Raw genomic sequence first — 22295 nt, 5'->3', positions numbered from 1 at the left:
CGCGTGTCAGTGTGCCCCTTCCAGGGAATGCCCAGTGTGCACCCGGTGCACAATCACAACCCATTCAGCGCGAGCCCGGGGTGGGAGGAGGCGCTGCTGTTGGAGACGATGGGGAGAACGAGACAGACATGTCAGCAGCACTGCAGATGGGGCTGGGGGCCGCACTTGCTGGCGAGTTAAGTCGGGGTTGTGTTTCTGCGTGTGAGTGAGTGTGTGTTGCTACGTGGAGCCGCTTCTCCTTCCCTTCCTCCCTGCTTCCCACTTCCCTCCTTCGCTCCCTCCCTCCCTCCCTCCCTCCCTCCCTCTCTCCTCCTCCATTCAGGTTGGCTTTCCCACCTCGCATCCATGCCTGTCCCAGGAATGGTATAGCCAGACCTTTTCTGAATTATTTATAGACCGGTGCCAGCTGTTTGCAATTCCTCTCGTGTGCACTCTGTGGGAAATGCAGGGTTTCCTCCCCCTTTTCCTTAAAACGAATTGATCTCTTTTTCGGAATGCATTTTTCTCACCCTCTGGGGGACACTCGAATCAAACCTTGACCGCCTCTTTTTCCCCCTTAGGAAGGGGACGCTTTGGGAATGACCATGCTCCACGGAGGGACAGAGCCGGCCCCCTTCTCTACACAGAGCCTCCTCCACTAAAGCTCCAAAAATCAAAAACCGTAATTGCCAGAAGAATCATTAAAAAAAAAAAATAGTCCAGCCACTAACCTCACATGCAAACGGAATAATCACTCGGGATTCTGCATTGTGAGCTGCTCTCCATACCCTGAATTACCTTTGAAGTCCATCTTTTTTTTTTTTTCGTTGAATTTGCATCTCTTCAAGACACAAGATTAAGACAAAATTCACGCTAAATTGGATTTTAAATGATCTTCCTTTTATTTATCCTTCGTCTTTCTTATGTGGATATGCAAGCGAGAAGACACGACTGGATATACCCAACATGCTCACTCCCTTAATCTGTCTGTCTAGAGGTTTGGCTTCTACAAACCAAGGTAGGGCAAATTCTATTTCATTTTCTTCTCACCTGGGGCAGGGATTCCTTGTTTATCTCTCTCTTCAAGTCCCTCAAGTGGATTTTTTTGGGGGGAAGAAAAGGTAACAAGATATTCAAATAATGCTGTTTGGGGAAAAAGCCTTCTTACAAAGGGGGAAATCTCCCACGTTATTTCTTTTCCTTCCTCATCTAACAGGTTTTGGGTTTTTTGGAGGCAGTGGAGGTGGATGTATGTAGGGACAGATGTTGGATGGCATAAGGGTTGGGAGACCTGTGTGATTTTCGAGTTAAATAGCCATTTATTCTCCCCAAGCTAAAGCTCTGATTTTTTTATGGGAATCGAGAAAGCTTTTTCTTTTTTTCAGGCTGGTTTTTCCCCTTTGCCACTTCCATGTCTCTCTAGCTCCTGTCTCTACCTTCCTAGGTATCCTTCTCATGCCTTTTAAAAGATGAAATAATGAATGAGATTACTGTGGCTATTGCCCCGAAGTCCACTTGCTGTCTAAGTGCTGACCCTGGGCCCAGAGATCCCGGGAGGCCTACTGCAGAGGGACAGGTCTAGGTGGGGAATCAGGCTGGCCTCAGAACACCTGGAATTGGAGGATGCTGCAGGTTAAGAGGACTTAAATCTTAAGCTTGGAAAGAAGGAATTCTGTCAGTATTCTGCTTTTTAATTTGTATTTTTTGGTGTGCTATTATATTTGAGATATAAATTTCTCCTTCTGTCTGCACATCTATTTATACCCACACATCCTCCGAGCAAACTGTTACTTCCCCACTCTTGCAAAATGGCTATCTTGCAGAGTTCTAAAATGCTGTGTGTGTGGCAGGGGTGCAGAATTCGACACGTGAGTCTTTGTGTTAAACAAAGAGATGTGCCGTTTGCATGTGTTAGCCTTGGACCCTCCAAAGAGAATTAATACTTACATTTTTCTCCCTCTCAGCAAATTCTACAGCATGTGCAATGTGGCTAGGTGGTATATTCATGCACTTGAAAAGAGAAATAGCAGGAAAAATGGAAAAGACTTAGCTAATGGCTCTTCAGCTAGTCGCTCATGCAATCCAAGACAACTCCGAGGAAATCAGGTCGCCCGCAGGCTGCAGGGCTAGGTGGTGAGCTGGTTACTCGTCACCTTGTCCACTGACCGTATGTCCCCAAACTCCGAAGGCACCCAAGGGCAGGAATCAGGTTGAGATCAAGATCTTCCAAACAGTGTGGCAGAATCACTTGCACCAATAATCTTCCTGAAAGTATTCTCCCCCTAAATCATTTCTCCAGTATTTTTTATAATACTTTGAAACAATCCAAAATACTACAGGGATATTGGGGAAGACATTGAAGGTCCTTGTCACTCAACATCACGGTAGAAGAGAGTTCTTCATCGTCCAGAAAGGATGGATAGCATCCAGTTCACTACTCCCCTCCCCCAGGTTTCATTCTCTTGAGCGTTTCTTGCTTCAGCACTCATCTGTAACCATGGTGTCATCTGAGTGGCGGGTTGGGATCCCACTTTGAGCCGTGCTCGCCATGTCTACAGATAGCTGAGGTGCTCCAGTGTGTGCTCACCTGAGACACCTGAGCTCATTCCCCATCTGCTTCTACTCCTTCAAGTGGGAGGATGAACTCTGAATTTTACTTAAAAATAGAACAGAGGTGTGGGTGATAAAAGCAGCCCCACGCGCCACGATTCCATAGGTAGGATGAGCAAGGTGAGGTGCGTCTCCAAGGGCATTGCCCTGTTTGCATTCCTGGGGCCACGACAGTGCTCTACACCAGTCATCATGTGGATTGGTGACGAGGTTGCCAGGAGGCCTTTCGACAGAGTCTCAGCCCCGTTTGCCTTGAATGCTAATGGGGTGAAGCCAGGTTCCAGGCCATTGTTAGTTGGCTCTAAGACTGGGCAAAGGACAAGACATTGAAAGGGGAGAAAGAGGACTAGGCGGTGGGAAAGCCACAAAGAGGAAAGAATGGACTCCATCCAGAAAGTGCTTGTTGGGATTCAAGGAGGAATCGCCACAGGTGGTCTGTGTCTTTCCACATCCAAAGCCGTTTTGGAGACCTTGGGAGGTGGCGGCTGCCCCTGTCCTCGTGAGTGGACGCCATGAGGCTGTGACTCAGTGGTGCTCTGGGCAGCCTCAGGGCCATTGTTCTCTCCCCGTTTTTTCCCTCACAGCATAAAGAGCTGACCGGGTTCTATTTTGTCTTCTCCCCTCCTGCCGCCCCCCTGATGGTGTGGGCACATGGCAGAGAAATGTGGCTGCTGGTGGGAGGAAGAGTACATTTACTTTCGGTCGAGGTGCCTCCATGATGTGCAATTAAGAAAAAAGAAATTAATAGGAAATAAAGACTCCCCAGGAAAGCACGGTTGAAGGTGTTAGGTTGGTGATTTCAAGAGAAGCTGAACGACGTGGTGTCTTCTGTGCCTGTGTTTCAGGTGTAGCGAAGCATGATGGGTCTGTGAACACGATGATATGGCAGCTTAGAGACAGGAAAGGAAAGGAAGGAAGAGACAGATGCTGAAAGGAAGATGCTGAAAGGAAGGAGAGGAGCAGGGTGTGCCCCGGGGTGTCTAGTGCCTTCTCTCCATTGGTTCCATCCCTGGGAAGCCTGTCTATCTGAAGAGCCTTGTTTTGCCACTGTAAATGTATAATATATCGGGGGGTAGATAGAGGTAAAGAGAGTAAGTAAGAAGGCAAAATGACAGAAAAGGAGGAGGAAGAGAAAAAATTCCTCTAGTCACTACTTTGCACACCCAGTGCCTTTCTTTTAGGCTGAGCGGGAAGAGAGACTTCCTCTGGTGAAGGGGTGAACAGCAGGTACCTTGATTTTGTATTCCTGCTTCACTTCCAGAAAGATGGCTTCAGAACCTTGACGGTCTCCCTTGACCTTCGTGTCCACACATCCAGCCTTGTGTGGGGAGGGGCAGCGGGTACCTGGGAGGTGGACACGTGCACTAAAATTGGTTGGTGGGATGAATGGAGAAACAGGACTGAGCTGATGTAGCCCTTGGCCACATCATCGTCACCTTGTAAAACCTTCTCCCGTTACCTCCACGAATATGAGGAATCCAGGATGCAGGGCTCTTTTTTTTTTCTTTTTTCTATTTTCTTGTTCAAGAATATGAAAATGGAGGCGACACAGCCACTAGTACTGACAGGCTAAAGCAGAAATTTAGTTAATATATAGACTATGAACTAGAGAAGGAGGTGAGGGAAAGGACAGGTTATGTGTTAAGAAACCAGAGCAAAAAAGCAGCCTCTAGGAGCCAGGTGGAACTCATCATTCTAAAGGTTGGGAAACTATTGTTCTGAATGATGACCTTGACCTTCTGTCCGTAATGATGGAGAGTACAAAATAGCTCATCTCGAGTAACTTGTTGGGGTCAGGAGTGGATAAGCTCCTTTTCTTAACTGCCGTTCTGCACCCTCCTTAAGAATTCTAGAAATTTCTTCCTTTCAGTAAACTACTCTGCTACCATGCATACATGGTATGCACGGTATCCTGGTATCGTCTCCCTGTAAATAAATATGGATCCAAAGAGTTATTGGTCTAATGAATTGTTCACATTTATTAAAGTGCATCTCTTCTTTGCAACCACAAGAAGAGTCTCCAGGGAGAGTAGATTAGTGGTTGAATTGATACTATCTTTCAGACGGCTGCAGAAAATAGAACAGAATGTGAAAGAGCAGGCCTAACTCAGAGGAGATGGGTTCCTACCATGCACCTGTGGCTGTTAATGGTATGTCTATGGATGAATGAACGGAGAGAAGGGAAATATTGATTAGTGAAAGATGCTATTTGTTGTTTGTTCTGGTGGGTACAGGAATGGTTTGCAGTTATGTTGTTAGATGAGATCAAGGATTTGAGAGCCCTGTGGCACTTTTGAAAGCATCTCCTCCGGACTTCTCATTTAATAGATGAAGAAACTGAGATCCAGGGAGATTAAGTGATTTGGTTAAGGTTGGGGCAGTTGCTTAGTGCCGAGTCTCTGTGCACCACACCATTGAATAGAATGAGACGTTCTTGGAGGTTATTTGTGGATTTCGGACATCTATGTCAGTGCTTCTCAAACTTTATTGTAAATAGGAATCACCTGGGGACCTAGTTAAAAATGTCCATTCTGGGGCTTCCCTGGTGGCTCAGTGGTTGAGAGTCCGCCTGCCGATGCAGGGGACACGGGTTCGTGCCCCGGTCCGGGAAGATCCCACATGCCGCGGAGCGGCTGGGCCTGTGAGCCATGGCCGCTGAGCCTGCGCGTCCGGAGCCTGTTGCTCCGCAACGGGAGAGGCCACAGCGGTGAGGGGCCCGCGTACCGCAAAAAAACAAAAAAAAACAAAAAAAAACGATGTCCATTCTGAATCACCAGGTCTGGGGTGGTACCCGAGATTCCACATTTCTAACAATCTCCCAGGTGATGCCAAAGTTACTGGACCATGCATCATGGGTCTACGTCATTCCTGAACCTAATTCTATATCATGGTTAACACTGGCAGCTCCACGTATATTTCTGCTTTGGGGACTTCCAGCATTTCTGCTTTGCTCTTAAAAGTAGGAAAGAAAAATTAGAAAGGGACCTGTGTGTTTAAGTTCACCTGTGTCCTCTCTTCCCTCACTGTCCCACCCACATGTGTCGTTTGCCTCTTCCCCTCCCATCCTCCATGCCTTCTTATGCTGGCCCTTCTCATAACCGATTCTTCTCCCTCTTTTTATGAACTCCTGCTTCTGTGTTTCTTTATTAGTATCTCTTGGTCTCTTTTCTTTCACACTATCTCTTCTTTAACTTTATTTTTATGACTTCTGCTCTCCTCAATTATTCAACAAACATTTGTTAAGGACCAATATTTGTCAAGCACTGACTTATGAAAAAGAATTAGCTCTGGTCCTTGCCTTCCAGTAACTCATGATTTAATGGGGGAGACATGTAAAGAGACCACCATATCCTTAGGTAAGAGCTGTAAGAGAGAGCAGCCTGGGAGAAGGAGGTGGGCTTCGTGGAGGGGTTGACATTCAAACTACATCTTGAAAAATAATTAGGAGTTTTATAGAAGAAGGAGAGAATGGTCATCTTAGGAGGATGGAGAGGCAAGTGGTGTGAAGGGGCGAGCCTCCCGTGCTTCCTCGCCTCCCTTAACTTGGGGAGAAGATCAACACAGGAATGTGCCGGTTCACTGATGAGGAATTTCAGATTCCAAATGCCGAGGCCAGAGGAGGAAGTCAGGGTCTTGTTGAAAGAAGAGGAAAGAGGCTCTCATTGCTGCTTTGGTGTTTCTACAGTTAATGAATGCTAGCCCTGTTTATTAGGCTTGCCTCTGGAAGGAGCAAATGATACAATTTTCATTTTAGGCCACTGGCTTGCAACTAACTTTGTTGATGGCCATTATAAAGAAAGGGACAGCTGTTAGTCGGTTTGTAGTCAAGGAGAGAGCTGGATCCTAGCCTGGGCCAAGCTACTGGGAATGAGGACCCAACCTAGCCCCATGTGTTTCTAGAGTAGGGAGGCAGAGAGATGCCATGCCATCTGGACACTAGCTGCTTTCTTTCATGGCGAAGGGGAGTGTTGGAAGAAAAGGGGCATAGTTACTCCCGGGGCATTCACAAAATGTTCTGGTAGCCTTATGAGATGGCCTCTTGTTTCAGAAGTATTCTTCATGGGGATGCCCAGGTGTAGAGATGCTAGGAAGACACCTTTGGCTACCACTTCATTAGACTGTAGCAGTGGTGCCTAAGGGGAGATGGATTGGAAATGAATGTTCCCCTAAGTTTTATTTGCACCTGTTTCTGTTCCCCATCCTTCTACCCTTTTCCCCCCACTTTCACCATTTCTCTGTATATGGTGGTCTGTATTCATTTCATTAGCAAAAGGAACCTAAGCTTGGCCTGAAGACTTTTTAAAGACCCACCCGCATGTAAAGAGAGTATCCTGAGTCTGAAGGCATGTGGGTGAGCAGATGCCATCACTGGGTGGTGGGATGTTAATTTCAAGGTGACTTAAGGGACAGGACGGTGGAGGCATAGTGACAAGGCTGTGCTCAGAGGGGTGGGGAGGGGGTGAGGAGGAGGCCAGACCCGAGGGAGTGGCAGGCCTGGGAGGAAAGAGAGGCCCAGGCTTTGGCCCTGCTGGGGTCCGGCCTTTTAAGGGGGAGGGGAGGCGGTGTTTGTCATCTGTCGTGGAGAGCTTCTTAGATCAGGAGAGTTTAAGGTTTTGAGGTGAACTCACTCGACTCCTAACAGCCAAACTGTGCTTCACACACGCCATCCTCTGTGGCTTTGCTCATTGCCTCATTCAGACTGTAAATTTCCATCTTTAGAAAGAAATGTCAAGTCTGAATTTCTTATGAATCTTTGTATAGACCCTCTCAGGGCTTCAGCTGGTTAGAATTTCTTAGGAAGTCAGGTCTTGTTTCTTTTGGAGAGGCGGGACTCCAAAACAATGGCTGGATGAAAGCTGCATTGTTCAGGGAGGGGAGAAGAGAGGCTTGGGAGAAACCTGAAGCTTAGCTGATGTCTTTACTCCTTTTCCCAAAGCCCACTGTACTCTGTGAGAATGTCCAGATGTTCTGGATCAATCCTCCCACCTTCAGGGGGCCTTAGTCTGGTCACTGGTAGCTGGTGTCTTTGGATTAGAGATCAGGGTTTCTTGTGTGCATCCAAATACACGCACGCACGCCACCTAGACTTGTGTACATAGGGACATGTTTGTGCAGGGACTTCCCTACCAAACACTAGTCAAAAATAATCTTAAATACATAAATGTGTCTGTGCGTTTAGGTAAGTAATGCGTGTGTGTGTGTGTGTGTGTGTGTGTGTATGTGTGTGTGAGGGAGACCTGGGATAATAAGAATATTAATGCTGGACTTCCCTGGTGGCGCAGTGGTTAAAAATCCGCCTGCCAATGCAGGGGACACGGGTTTGAGCCCTGGTCCGGGAAGATCCCACACGCCGCGGAGCAACTAAGGCCGTGCGCCACAACTACTGAGCCCGTGAGCCACAGCTACTGAAGCCCACGCGCCTAGAGCCCGTGCTCCGCAACAAGAGAAGCCACCGCAATGAGAAGCCCGCGCACCGCAACGAAGAGTAGCCCCTGCTCGCTGCAACTAGAGAAAGCCCGCGCGCAGCAATGAAGACCCAACACAGCCAAAAATAAATAAAATTAAAAAAAAAAAAGAATATTAATGCTGACAGCACCTTGGAGATTATCTGTCTTCCACAGCCACCATTTTGAAGCTGCGAAAATAGGTCTAAGGTTAGCCACGTGGTCTAAAGTCGTGTACACGTGGCAGAGCCATGTCCACTGAATCTCCTTTCAGTACTTTCCCCTCCATTGCCCTGCCCCACTTGTCCCTTTGGGATGCCTGACCCCTAAGTCAGCCAGTGGTGAGCGTTTGCTCATCCCCACATCTTCTGAGCCCAGGGTATCGCATACTCCCTGGATGTGCAATGGGTCTTTAAAATGTTAAGTTTCCCCAGGGTATCCGGTAGCTGCCTGCCTGATGATGGGGTAGGTGGTGGTCTTGGGAGTTGGAAGCTGCTTTTTGTTTCTGCTTGTGTTATCTTACTTTGGGACCATGGTTTAAGCCATGGCCACTGGCTGTTGATTTCCTCATTTCTGGAACAGCAAGACAGGCTAAAGCAGTGCTTCTTAACCCCAGGTCAATAACACAATCACCTGCAGAGCTTCGGCAAGAATAAATACAAACAACTAAACAGCAACATCCCGTGGACATGGGATATCCATGCCCAGGCCGTACCCCAAACAGTTAAATTAAAATCTTTCAGGGAGGCAGTCAGGTCAGGCAGTGGTCGTTTAAAAACGTTTCCCAGGGAGTCTCATGTGTGGCCATATTTGAAAACCACTGGGCAAGATGATTGACAAGGCCCCTGTTAGCTCACAGCATCGTGCAGTCCTAGCATTTGGATGTGTAGACTGAGACCCTGTCGCCGTTAAACCGTCCCATGAGTAGCATGAGGGTCCCTGAGTTAGGGGTCAAAAGACGTGGCTGGAATAGGAGGGGATTCAGCGTACAGAGTGCACACCAATGGTGGAACTGCTGTGCAGTTAAGAGCAGAGCTGTATCTACCTCGCTGCTGAGCGCTCTCGCCAGTGACACAGGCTGGGGTGGAGAGTTAGAGAAGTCGGGGCTGCTTTCCCAGACACCCTTGAAACAGGTGTGGCTGGGAAGTAGGGCGAGCGGCCGTTGGTTCCGCAAACATCCTCTGTTCCCCTTAGTCTTTATTGAGGGTGCCCCATTTCTTGTTTTGGAGAGGAAGCCTCATTTCACTCCTTTGTAACACTGTAAATGTAGGAAAACTATTCAAAAACGGGGCTGGCTAAGCAGACCCTGATTGACTGGTGAGGGGTGTGCATGGTACAATTATCTTAGTGCCAGTTGGGATCCACCAGCCCCGGTCTTCTCCCTCTCAGTGCCTGAAATCGAGTATTAAAGGCATGAATAGGAGGAAGAGGGTGGGAGGCATTAAGCTTCGTCCTTCTGTGACTGTCACGTTAATCACTGAGTATAAGGCGGGCTGGGTTAATCGTTTTCTCCTTCCTTTCTGACTCCCTCCCTTCCCCATTTAAAAATAAAGGTGGACCCAAATGTACAGAGACGAGGGGAAAAAGCAGATTTATGGATCTGTGTCCCTTTGGAAAGACAAACCATAAGAAAAAATACTAGTTCTGTTGTGGACGTGTGCAAGCTTGTGAGTGTGGTTTGGAGCCACGGTGGAGTTTGGTGGGATATGCAGGGGTGTGAGCCGCTGAATGTCGAGGAGAAACCTATGCAGTGTACTCCCTGATCTGCATTTCCAAATATCTATTGGCTGACCCTATGCAAGCAAAACATCCAACTCACTGAGATGCTGCAGCCTCTCCCCTTGCATTTCTCACCACGCAGACCACACATTCCATGGGACCAGAATTGATGTCTTCAGGGTTTGTGGCTCTCCTTTTGATCACCTTGTTAGAAACTCCAGGATTGTTGCTGGGCTTAACGGGAAGGAGAACACATTTCAGTCCTGTTCTGGTTCTTTTTACGCCTGTATCCTGGTTTTTCCTTCAGCTCACAGAGGAAGAGAGACTGCAGAAGAAATCTGACCCTGACCAAATACAGGTGCTCAGATTTGGAAGGTCTTTCTTGGTAGGAACATGCTGACCCCTTGGCTTTTTGGAGAAAAAACTACTGGATGGGTTTTCGTAGAGCCTCCACATAGAAGAGAAATCACATTTGTTTGTTGATTAATTTGTCAGTTTTCCATGAGAACATTTTTCCTGCTTTATGTCACCTTATGTCCTCTGTGCTTAGCAGAATGCTCTCTGCACATGGGCACTGCTCAGAAATGCTGGTTGCTGATACAGATGACACTCGGAAATGAACGTGCACTGGGGATAAAGTTGACATATTTATACCTTTTATGTTTCCATTTCCTTGCCACACAAGCACCTCTTGATGCTTTGGGTGAACTTTACTAAAGCTGTGTGTGGATGAGAGTGTCTTTAGTGCTAGCTACAGGCCAACAATGAAAATATACCCATTTCTTAGTGCCTCACTTCTCTGAGCTTCATTTTACGTTGTGTTCAATGAGGGTATTTCTTCCAAAAGCTCTCACTCATCACTTATTACACTTTTCCCCTTCCCTTCAAATTCCACGTAAATACTGTCCATCCCTCAATGTCCATCTCAAAGACTGTCTCCTCCACCAAGTCTTTCTTGACCTTCGCAGCTAGAAATAAGTCCTCCCAAGTCATTTGTTTATGTACTGGTTTTATTTTCCCTCTGCTTGTAGCACCTTTCTCATGCTGGCTTTTGGGGCAAACCCCTAGGAGGGCTTTTTCATCTCATGTCCCTCAGTTACCTTCACTGTTCTGGGCTTTCTGTAATAAATAGGATAATGGTTACTCACCTTCTCCTTTTTATTCTGTATCTCTTCGCAGAGATGCTTTGATTTCAAGATAAAATTCAGAGTTGGCTCTGAAAATTCTGTATGGTCTTTTCACCACCCTAGCAGGGCGTCTCATCTATCGATAAATCTGTGTGTATGTACCTCAGTTTGTGTAACCTCAGTTAGAGGTTAGGGAAGGGTGTGAGAAGGTCCTGGCATTAGGTAGCCAGAAATTATAGGTCATTTTGGAGATAAATGGTGGAATGAAAATACTAAGAATTATTGCTGTTAGTTTAAATATAATAATGATCTAAAAGGAATTGCCTCATTTTTGCTTAAGACAATTTCAATTTTCTGTTGAAATTGGGCCTTGAATTGGCAATAGATACGCATGGTTCCATTATATATATATATCATATTCTGGGTTACATTAACATATGTTATCTCATTCAGTCTTTACCAGAAGGCTGACATTATTTTGTTTCTCAGATGAACAGAGTGAGGATTCGAGAGGACAAGAGCGCATGGCTGTAAGCAGCAAGCCAGGAGTGCAGCTAAGGTGCTCTGGTTCTAACCCCTGGTTCTTTAAATTCTACAGAGCCGCCTCTATGTTAAAGGAGGTGAGGGTTTATGTGTAGAGGACCCGGGAAACAGCACGTACTCTGAAAGTTCAGCTAAAGTGACTTCCTTCTAGCTCCCTCCTCTTTAGGCTTTGCTCTTGGCCAAAGGCAAAGTTGTTTTCAAGTGGAAAAACGCATCCTATAAAATAGCCAGTTTCTGGACCGTAATTTAATTTAGTGAGGACAGAAGGTGAGAAAGCCATGGCACTGGCAATCAGCATCTCTTTGATTTCACATGATGGTTAAGGCTTGGGCACCATCTTCTTAGCCTGTTCCTACCATTCTGTAAATATACTTCACCTCCAACTTGAAGACTCTACTTCCTTTAAGAGAAAACAGTCCTCTGCTCACTTAACCTTGGACATTTTGATGATTACCCATTTTCTCTTACCTATTTCTTTCTCAAACCCATTTGTAAACTACCACTTTGAGTGGAGCCTAATGGTTAAAGTAAGAGAATGGTGGTCAAGAATCCTGCTTCGTAGTTGTGTTTTTATTAGTGAGGGAACCCACTATTATTGTTCTATGAGATACACTTGCTTCATTCCCAAAAGGGAACTCGTTTTGTTTCAAATATCTGCATTAACTATTGACTCAGAGGGCAGGTTTTTTTTTTTAATAAAATAAACATACAAGACAAAGGATCAATTTCCTATATCTTTGTTTTTCTATTTAAGAAAAGAGGTTGTGGGGGGCTTCCCTGGTGGCGCAGTGGTTGAGAGTCCGCCTGCCGATGCAGGGGACGCGGGTTCGTGCCCCGGTCAGGGAGGATCCCACATGCCGCGGAGTGGCTGGGCCCATGAGCCGTGGCCGCTGGGCCTGCGCGTCCGGAGCCTGTGCTCCGCAACGGGAGAGGCCACAACAGTGAGAGGCTCGCGTACCGCAAAAAAAAAAAAGCAAACAGGTTGTGTCTTGGGGCCACAGGGAGTTCTGGTACCTTACCCTTATCACATGCATATTGTAAAACTACTTTTCAGTAATTTGAAGCAAAGTGGTATTGAGGGAGGAACACTGGCCAAGGGGCCGGGAAGCCAGGTCCCATCTCAGCGCCAGGTCAGCGCTGTGGGCGCTGAGGGACTTGGGGCAAGTTACCCAACCTGGGTAACTGGGGCCCGTGTGCGCCCAGCAGAGCGCCGGCAGGGGGCGGGCACGTACCAAATACCTGGTGGCGTGGTGTGAGCACCTACAAGCTCTGTGTTCAGTGCTTCCATGCATGAATGAATCCGACGGTCCCAACCTCCTCAGAGGCATGAATAGTTATTACCTGCATTTTATGGGCGAGGATACTGAGGCCACGGAGAAGTTAAAACTCGCGTAGCTCAAGTGGCAGAGCCAGGATTTGAACCCAGCCGTCTGGCTGGAGCTCACTCATGCTCTTAAGCTTTATGCTCCACAGCTTTGTAGTAAATTTTTATGGTTGACTTGAGCGGTCAGACACTTAGAAGAAACATATTGTGTGTCCGGTTCTCGGATGGTGGAGCAAAGAGAAGAGCGTGCACAGCAGAATTTGCAGGGTGGTTAGGACCACGCTCCCGAAGGGCTCCTTAGATGTAGGACCCACCCAGGACCAGCTTCCAGAAAAGCCTGGGAATGTGTTAGTGTCCTCATTGTTGAGTTTTGCCGTGGGTGGAGTGGGCTGTGCTTCTCTACTCCTTGCTGTCGCCCCCTTTTGGTTCCTTAAGGTTTCCTGGCCGCCATCGGTGCCAGTGGCACTTCAGGGGTCCCTGGCAGCCTGCTGGACGGCGCCCCCCTCATCCTCTCTTACCGCAGTCTAACACGGTGCCAGGTCCAGAAAACAGCGGTTGAAAACAAGCACTCCGGAGTCAGACAGCCAGCGTTTCTGTTCAGCTCCTTTAGTTTACTGGGCAGATGCTTCACTTCTCTGTACCCCCAGATTCCTTACGTAGAAGGTGACGTAGTCATAATTCTGGCCTTTCAGTCGTTGTGAGAATTAAGTGAGTTATTTCACTTTGAACAGTACGTGTCTCAGAGTGAGCATTCAATAAGTAGTAACTACTATGACAGCCCCTGGGCCCAACCGAGTCAGAGCCAGTTTGGTGGTGAGGGTGTAGTGCATAGTTGTCCCATGTATGGGGCAGTCGTTTCTGGCTTAGGGCCCTCCAGATCAAGACTGGCTTTGACTTCTGTGAATATCTCATCATATTATGGATGGCAGGAGAAGAAAGTATGGACAAGAGCTGACATGTTCCTAGAATATTGAGAGAATGTGAATTCTAAGTACAAAAAAAAAAAAAAAATGCAGAAGATACCCACAGATAAGCACCAGTTAACCAAGGATGTAAACGTTAAAGTGAGCTTCGGGCAGAATGACCACGAACTGATCAAACAGAGGAAAAAATGAAAAGCTGTAAGGAAACCTGCACACAAACGAACAAAATTTGAGCACGAAAGGGAAGTTTTCAGTGAAAGGAGGGAACAGAGGCCAAGACAAACCAAGTTGTTTCTAATAGTAACAATCACTTACATTTCTGGAATGCTTTATAGTTTACCGAGGGCTTTCTCATATGTTTTTTTTTGTTTTTTTTCTAATAAATTTATTTATTTTTGGCTGCGTTGGGTCTTCATTGCTGTGCATGGGCTTTCTCTAGTTGCGGCGCGTGGGGTCTACTCTTCATTGTGGTGTGTGGGCTTCTCATTGCGGTGGCTTCTCTTGTTGCGGAGCACGGGCTCTAGGCACATGGGCTTTAGTAGTTGTGGAGCATGGGGTTCCATAGTTGTGGCCCGCGGGCTCTAGAGCACAGGCTCAGTAGTTGTGGCGCACGGGCTTAGTTGCTCCGTGGCTTGGGGGATCTTCCCGGACCAGGGATCGAACCCGTGTCCCCTGCATTGGCAGGCGGATTCTTAACCACTGTGCCACCAGGGAAGTCCCTCTCATATGTTTTTTCCCCCAACACATTTTTTGATAGTCCCAGTGTAGGAGGAATTCTGGGCAGGAACTCTTATCCCCATTTTACAGATGAAGAAATTGAGGTACAAAGTGCTCTAGTGATTATACAAAAGTGTATAAGTTGAGAAGAAAATAAAGAGATGGAACTCCATCTCAGCTTTTCTGAATCCCAAATCCAGAGCTCTTTCTTCTTTGCCTCTACCTTGAGAGAGCCGAGGAGAGATGCTTGTTACCTTGGTTGAGGACGCCCGGAGGAAACCTGATAGGATAAATTTTCTTCTTAGAATTTACTCAAAGAAGAAAAATGACTTTGGTGGGCAGGTGAGCCTATTTAGAAAAAGTGAAGGTGGTGAAACCTGGAAAGGTCAGGTCAACATATTGTGCAAAAGATAGAAGAATTTGGGACAAGGGAATTATCGTTTTACTTCTTTATATTTTTCTTTTTATAAAATTTCCACAATAAAGTGAATTATTGTCACATTCAGAAAAGACGAGGTAGGAAATTAAAAAATGAGAATTTTAATTATATCAGGAATCAGATAAAAGTAAAGGGGTAAAAGTGATCACCATAAGGGCTAGAGGTATTCCTTACTTTCCTAGGATGTAGCTGGGAACTGGTTACTCACATACAGTCACACGTGTGGGTGTTTGTGGGTACGTGTGTGCATGGGTGTGTATAATCTGGATTCTAGCATGGGTTAGGGAGCACACAACCGAGTTAAAGTTGGGGGGGATTTTGAAACACTGCAGGGCAAAGCCTGCCATTTGAGAAAATCACAGAGGACTGGAAAGACATCTGAGGGCTAGCTCCTAACCTTTTTAAAAAAGAGATGATGGCTGGAAATTACAAACTCATAAGCATAAATGTTACACTGGAAAAAATATTGAACTTAACAGTCAGTTCCCAACACCTTGAAGTAACCATCAAAGTGGCTTTTTAAAGAGCAAACCCTATCAGAGCTGTGGTTTTCTGAGAAGGATGGGCCTGGCAGGCTGTGGGAGACTGATCTGTGTAATTAAGAAAAAGTAATGAAAGCTTTAGATTTGACTTCCCCAGAGATCCTACCTTTTAAACAGAAGAATGGGGTGAGTTGCATAGACGGTGCTCAAAAGGGAGTGATGGACAGTGGCTGCCGGCTCTGGCGATGACCTGGAAGTGTGATGGCCTCTCACCTGGGGGGACTTGAACTCAGCCTGTGTTCCGTCCTCGACAAGGTGGGGACTGAAGTGCTCTGCCTGCCTCTCGGGGGCTGTGCTCGTGGCTGAGGGCTGGGGAGGTGTTCCTCCAGGGTTGGCTCTGCAGCTGTGGTGCCCGGAACAGCCCCCTTTACAGCCGCCACAGGCCCTGCTGCCACCCCGCTTCATCTTTGTCACCACCCTTCCCACTCCCGGTCCACACACGCACGTGATCAGCGATTCCTAAAACGTGTGCTCTGGACCCTCTTCCTAGAAAAACCCACTTTCATGCAAACTCCCCAAATTCCACTCAGAGGATTAGGATGGATGCCGTGGACGCCAGGTTCAGAACCCCTGTCTAGACCCCGTGTCCAGGGCACACCCTGGCAAGTATTGCTCCACTTACCTGCCTCTGCAAGCGGGTGGGGTGTGGGGAAGAACTCCTTGATACCCCAACTCCCGTGTTCTTCCAGGATCAACCAGCCTCATGGCTTCATTTACAGAATGTTTATGAAGGCTTGAGGTCACGTGCAGGGCGCCGGGCTCTCTTTGCTGTGGAATCAGGCATCATGCCTGTGTCTCCAAGAGCCGACAAGCCAGGAGCTGAGACTTGAGCTGAGCCAGCCAGCACGGCCGCTCGGGAGTGGGGGGATTCAAGTGCTTTGGAAGCGGTGGATGCGATTCAGATGAAATGGACACAAAGGAACACTGGCTTTAATACTCAGGCTGCTACCTCAGCCCTCTCCCAGTCTACCTCAGCTGACTCCTTGACTCTTGTCTGAGGCCCTGAGGACAATTTCTAGCCAGAGATGAATTCTCCTTTGGGACCCCAGAGTGAGGATTTCTTAAGGTTTCTGAGAGGATCCCCCTCCCCTCCCAACAGAAGGGACAGTCAGTGGAGGTAACCTTTTCAGGTTCCCTCCTTACCCTTCCCTCCCGATGGGAGCTTTGTATTTTCTACTGGGTGTCAGGCAGTGCCTTTCCAAGATGCCTTGGGGCCAGCATCTTTAGGATTTCTAGGCTGGAACTGCTGTGGTTTTTAAACCAAAGCCAACCCGGATTTTGAATAGTGCCTCTGGAGGGAGGGACCGAAGCCCCGTTAGCTCTGCCCACGTCAGAAGCCCACGAGAATCGAGGGCCAGGTCCTTGGCATCGAAGGGACTTGGGTGCAGAATCCTGACTGCTGCTTTGCCGTCGAGTGACGTTAGATAAGGCCCTGGGCTTCCGGAGCTCTTGTGTGAAGTGCAGGTTACGTGAAGGTTAGATGAGGCAAAGTATATAAAGTGCCTGGAACTTAGCTCCCTCACCTCTGCCGTCCACACCCTAGGAGCAGTGCCCGGGGGTTCTCGGTAGGGCAGGAAAGAGAAGAAGTGATGCTCCTTGCTGGCCTTCCCCATTGTCTGTTTCTCCCACACAGATGCCTACCCCCACCTATTCCTCAGCAGTGCTCGACCCTGGCTGTATCACACACAGGAGGGACAGTGTAGAAGCTTGGGTGCGTTTGTGTCTGCGTAACGAGGGAGACAGAGTGAACTGTGTGACACCCAGGGGCCCAGGATGCCCTCGGGGAGTGGGGAGCGCTTCTAAATCGGTCCTGAAGGGGCTCCTGAAGGGGCAATCCGGAGAGACCTGGGGCCGGGATCCTTGCGTTATTATGGGAGAGGGAGGGAGGAAAGGAAAGGGCCCTAAGGAGTTTCCCCTTCCCAGACCCTGGGGACGGGACTTGTGCAAACAGAATGCCAGTCTGACTGTAGTCCCTGGAGAGGGGGGCGCCCACCTCCCGCCCCACTTCCCAGCCCGGCCGACGACAAGGATGTAGTCATCCACGGTTTTGGCAGACTTCTGGGGAGAACCGGAGAGCGACAACTGCTCTCCACCCTGGGAAGTTCTGTCTGGACTCCGGGGAGTTTTTGAGACTTCTTGGTGTGGAGGTCAGCCAGCCTGCCCGCGGGCCGGCCCCTCCCGGGCTTCCTTGGGTGTCACAGTCGTGGCGATGGGCCAACCTGCTGTCCAGCAGACAAGTGCCGGCTGCAACCTGCTCCGTGTACATCTCTGTCTTAGTCCTGCCTCTAAATGGTGGCAAACAGACATTTTGGGAAGGAATTCAGCATTATGAGTTCACAGAATGTCAAGCCTTCGGATGGCAAATAGAAATCAATTTGGCCTTTTTCTTGGTTTTCGGTCATTTGCACCATGTTGCCTGCCAGTCACATAGGCAATTCAGGGTTAATCTTCTACAAAATGAACGCCGTGTGTGAAAATCTGAGTTTAGCGCCTGCAGGCTGGTGGGTTATTGGTCTTTGTGAAAGCCTCCCGTTTCCATGGGAGAAGGGATGGATACGTTTAAGGCCCTGGGTCCTATTCTCCTGTGGTCCTGGAGTCAGGGGTGGGGATGACGTGGGTGTGGAGGCAAGGACCCCCTCCCTGTGCTCCCGCCGGGTTCCTCGGTGCCGCTGGGCTCCAGCCCAGATGCAGCTGGAGGACAAAGCTGCTGCCAGGGAAAGCCGTGCTCTCTGCTGCTGTGTGTGTGCAAGAGCCAGCCCAGTGCACGTGTGTGTGTGCGCGTGCGTGTAAGACAGACACAGACAGAGACAGAAAGACGGAGAGAAGATGAGAATATGAATGAAAAATCATTCCTTCGCAGGGTACAAGGAGCCTTAGAGAATGTTCCCTGGGGCACCGATTCTGATTTCCTACTCAGGCACCAGGTGGTCTAAGGTACAGCCGGGCTTCCGGACCCGCCTCCCTGGTTCCTCTCGCACACCTGCTCCTTTGTCTCCCGTGTGCAGGGTGCCGCTTCCCCTCCTGCAGTGCCGCTTGCAGCATCTACTCTAGGAGATCCAGTGCCCGGTTTCTGGAAACTCCTGGCCATTCTTGCCTGCCAGTCCAGTGGACCCATGTTTCTAGAAGACGTGGTGGCTTGATTGAATAAATGCTCTTGACCCTGTAATTTTAGGCACACAGCTCTTCATGCTGTGGAAATAACTGTTCTTAGATTTGTTATTGTAAGTGGATTGTTCAGATTGCTCAGAGGGAAAGAACTTTCTCTAATTTTAATAGAACAAGTGTTTATTTAGCTCTTCACTTAAAATAGTCAATGTTTTTGCTTTTTGTTCCTCTTTCTACTATATTTCAAAATATACACTAAAGAAACTTTGAAATACGTTGGATTCATTGTTCTTACACGTTTCCATGGCGCGTCAGCCCCTGACCAGCTGAGGTGCATCCTCCCCTTAGTCTACGTTGCACCTCCATCCAGATCTCCAGCAACGTCCCGTCCCTAAATGATCGTGTCTTTCTCACCCACTCCTCCAAAGACCTCGATTCACCTTCTCTGTGACCTTCAAGCATTGCTTCCTCCATCTCACTTCGATCTGACTTGCCATTGTGGAACTCTTGTTGCTCCCCTCCCCTCCCTACTCTGCCACCGAGGTTTCATCTCTCTCTATGTTAATTTCTCCATCAGTGACCCATCAGCTGGCAGTCGTATCTGCTTTATCTGTTCTGTCACTCATACTACTAAGGGCGGATGAAAAAGTCCCAGAAGTGATCTCACCCATCATGCTCAGGGTCCTTCCTTCCAAAACACCATCATCACTGAAAGATGGGGTGACCAGCCTCTGTCTCCGAGCCCCAGAATCACATGCTTGCCTTGTCCTGAAAACATCACCTCCCTGAGCATTCGCTCCAAGCCCCTGCTCACAGCTGATGGTCTCCTGACACTTGGCTGAAAAAGTCAACACTCTCTGATGTACCTGTCCACAGTCCTTCTCTTTTCAACACAGACAGGCATGTCTGTGTTTTGTTTGCTGGAAACTGCAGAGGGGCCTCTGTTCCATCTTTCACAACTTCAACAGGCTTCGTTTCTGGCCCAGTCCATCTTTTCATTAGGAGTTTTGCTGTCACGCTGAAGGCTCCTACTCTCCTGAAATCACGAAAATCTGTCTTCACACTTTTTCTTCACTGCTGCTTTCAATGTGGTTGCCCTAAATCTTTATCCAAAGCAAAATTCATTTTTCCCCCAACCCAACTCCTCTTTCTGAGGCCCCCATTTCTTTCTCCCGGAGCCTCAGGCCTGGCACCTCAGGGAGCTTGTGCATCTCCCTTATACCCTCTCTTCAGCCCTGATGGACTCTGTGGAATCTGCCTTCAAAGTGCTTTCGTGTATGATTCCTCCTTTCCGCAGAAAAAGCAGTCAAGCCTTGTGGTACACATCAGGGACCTTGGATCCAAACCGCCTGACAGGGACTTCCCTGGCGGTCCAGTGGTTAAGACTCCGCGCTTTCACTGCGGGGGGCACCGGTTTGATCCCTGGTTGGGGAACTAGGATCCCACATGCCACACGGCCAGAAACACAGACAAACTGCCTGACATTGCCAGTTCCTAGCCGTGGAACCTTTGAAAAATTGCGTAACCTCTCTGAGTCTCTGTTTCCTTACTTATATAATGGGGCTAATAATAGTATAGCTGCTTCAAAATGTTTTGGCCTTAAATCAGTAAATACCTATGAAGGACTTAAAACAGTGCCTGGCACACTGCGTGCGTTCAACAAATAAATGTTAGATGTTACCATGACGTCACATCAGTGGTTCTCGATCAGGGACCATGCAGCCTCTCGGGGGACACTGGGCCACGTCCGGAGCCAGTTTTGAATTTCACAACTGGGAGAGAGGGAGGCTACTGTCACTTAGTGGGTGGAGGCCCCGGATGCTGCTAAACGTCCCGTAATGCACAGGACACACCAATCCAGAAACAACAATCCAGCCCTGATGTCAGTAGTGTCGCGGGTGAGAAGCACCGCTCTACATCTTGGCTCCAGGCTCCGCCACCATCTTCTCAAGGTGTAATCTAGTGTCCGTTTCTGTTTCATTTCTCAAGCCTCAAGGCTTTGGAAGACTCATTTTATCACCTGGCTTCAGTGGCAAACTGATTCTGATGGTTCTGCAGTCTCCACGTCCAGCACCCTAATTCTGTCTCCAGTGGTTTCTCAGAAAAATCTCCCCTGGCCCACCCTCCCAATATCGGAAAATGTTCAAGGAAAAACATTTCTTTAAACAAGACCCAGTGTTCCTGTCCCTTCTCCATTCAAATGGCCACCCTCTCCCAACATCCCCCACTGCCGGTGGCACACCATCCTGGCACTGGTTCCCATGGCTGTCTCTCCCAAAGACCCCCGCTCCAGCCCACGCCACCTTCTGCCACTTCTTCCTCTGAACTGTTTCCTTTGATCCTCATTTCCATTTCCATGGCTACTGTCTAGCACAGGACTCTGGCTGGCTTCCCCACCTCCCTCCTTGCCTCCATCCTCCACGCAGCTGCTGGAATTGTCTTCATTAAACACTGTTTTCCTCTGCTCAAGGGTCCACAGTGGCTCTCCATGACCACTTACTAGCAAAAGGAAATTCCCCACGAAGCCCATTACAGCCTGACTTCCCTGTCGCTTGGGGCCCCCATTCCAGCGGCCACCAGCCTTTGTACTACTCCCCTGCAAGGTCGCTGGGCGCTCACCTGTCTGAGCCCCTCCTGTCCTGTCTCTGCACCTTGGCGTGTTATAATTTCCCTCCATGGAAAGCCTTCTTCTCTCCTTTTTGCCCAGTCAGGTCCAACCAACACCTCTTTCAAAAGCTGGCTCAATTTTGAACTCCCCTAGGAACCTTCCCGAATAACCCACCAGATTCTCCTTGTCCTATTAACTGCAGATCTCATTTGGGTCTTAAGTACTCACTAGATTTGGCCTATGTTAATGTACACCTGCTGGTGTGTATGAATCCCTAAGTGTTTTGGAAGCTTTTCCAAATGTGCATGTTTCATGCCCCCCACCTTTTTTGGGTAGTACCTCTTTTTTTTTTTTAGCATCTTTATTGGAGTGTAATTGCTTTACAACGGTGTGTGTTGTACCTCTTTTTTTAAAGCTAATTCCCACAGCCCAAATAAAGTGCACTAGATATAGCCGGACTTCAATAAATGGTGTCTCTGTAACTGCCTTTTTTTCCCCTCAAAGCCCAGGAGGAACTCCAAGAGCATATTTTATGGGTGACTTTAAAATACCTGCTCTTCTATTTGTGGTTTTATTGGTTTTGGGAGGAAGAGGAGGAAGAAGGAGAGGGAGATCTGGGTTTGCCAGACACAGGCAACAAAATGGCTCTGCTAGAGAGGCAGCCAGCGGGAGCAAGGATGTGGCTGTGGGAAAAACACACCAGTGCCAAGGCCTGGGCACTTGTAACGGAGATGCTCCATGGGGATAACGGGGAGAGGCAGGAATCCTAAAACGCTGTGCACTACAGATCTTTTAACTTATGAGGGTAACATCTAGCTCTTGTTTAGCATTTTGCAGCAAACAGCAATTTTTTTTCCAGTTTTTTTTTTTTTTTTTTTTTTTTTTTTGCTGTACGCGGGCCTCTCACTGCTGTGGCCTCTCCCGTTGCGGAGCACAGGCTCCGGACGCGCAGGCCCAGCGGCCATGGCTCACAGGCCCAGCCGCTCTGCGGCATGTGGGATCTTCCCGGACCGGGGCACGAACCCGCGTCCCCTGCATCGGCAGGCGGACTCTCAACCACTGCGCCACCAGGGAAGCCCTTTTTTCCAGTTTTGTTGAGAGATAATTGACATACATCACTGTGTCAGTTTTAGGTGGGTGATGGTTTGATCTGCATATATTGTGAAATGATTACCACAGTAGGTTCAGCTAACATCCATCTTCTCATATAGATCT

The 22295-nt window shown here is 48.3% G+C and overlaps 1 protein-coding gene across 1 annotated transcript in view; it reads left to right on the top strand.

Moving 5' to 3' along the window:
* The first annotated feature begins 680 nt into the window (after positions 1-680).
* GRIN2B (glutamate ionotropic receptor NMDA type subunit 2B) overlaps positions 681-22295 on the top strand; it is a 409891-nt gene continuing 388276 nt past the window's right edge. The window contains exon 1 of the mRNA XM_060026118.1: positions 681-997. The gene's annotated coding sequence lies outside the window, so the exon portion shown is untranslated. The remainder of the gene's footprint in view (positions 998-22295) is intronic.

Source organism: Delphinus delphis, chromosome 11, assembly GCF_949987515.2.
Source record: "Delphinus delphis chromosome 11, mDelDel1.2, whole genome shotgun sequence".
In the NCBI taxonomy this organism is placed as follows: domain Eukaryota; kingdom Metazoa; phylum Chordata; class Mammalia; order Artiodactyla; family Delphinidae; genus Delphinus; species Delphinus delphis.
The sequence above is the reverse complement of the archived record's forward strand: the minus strand, read 5'-3'. Positions and strand labels throughout refer to the sequence as shown.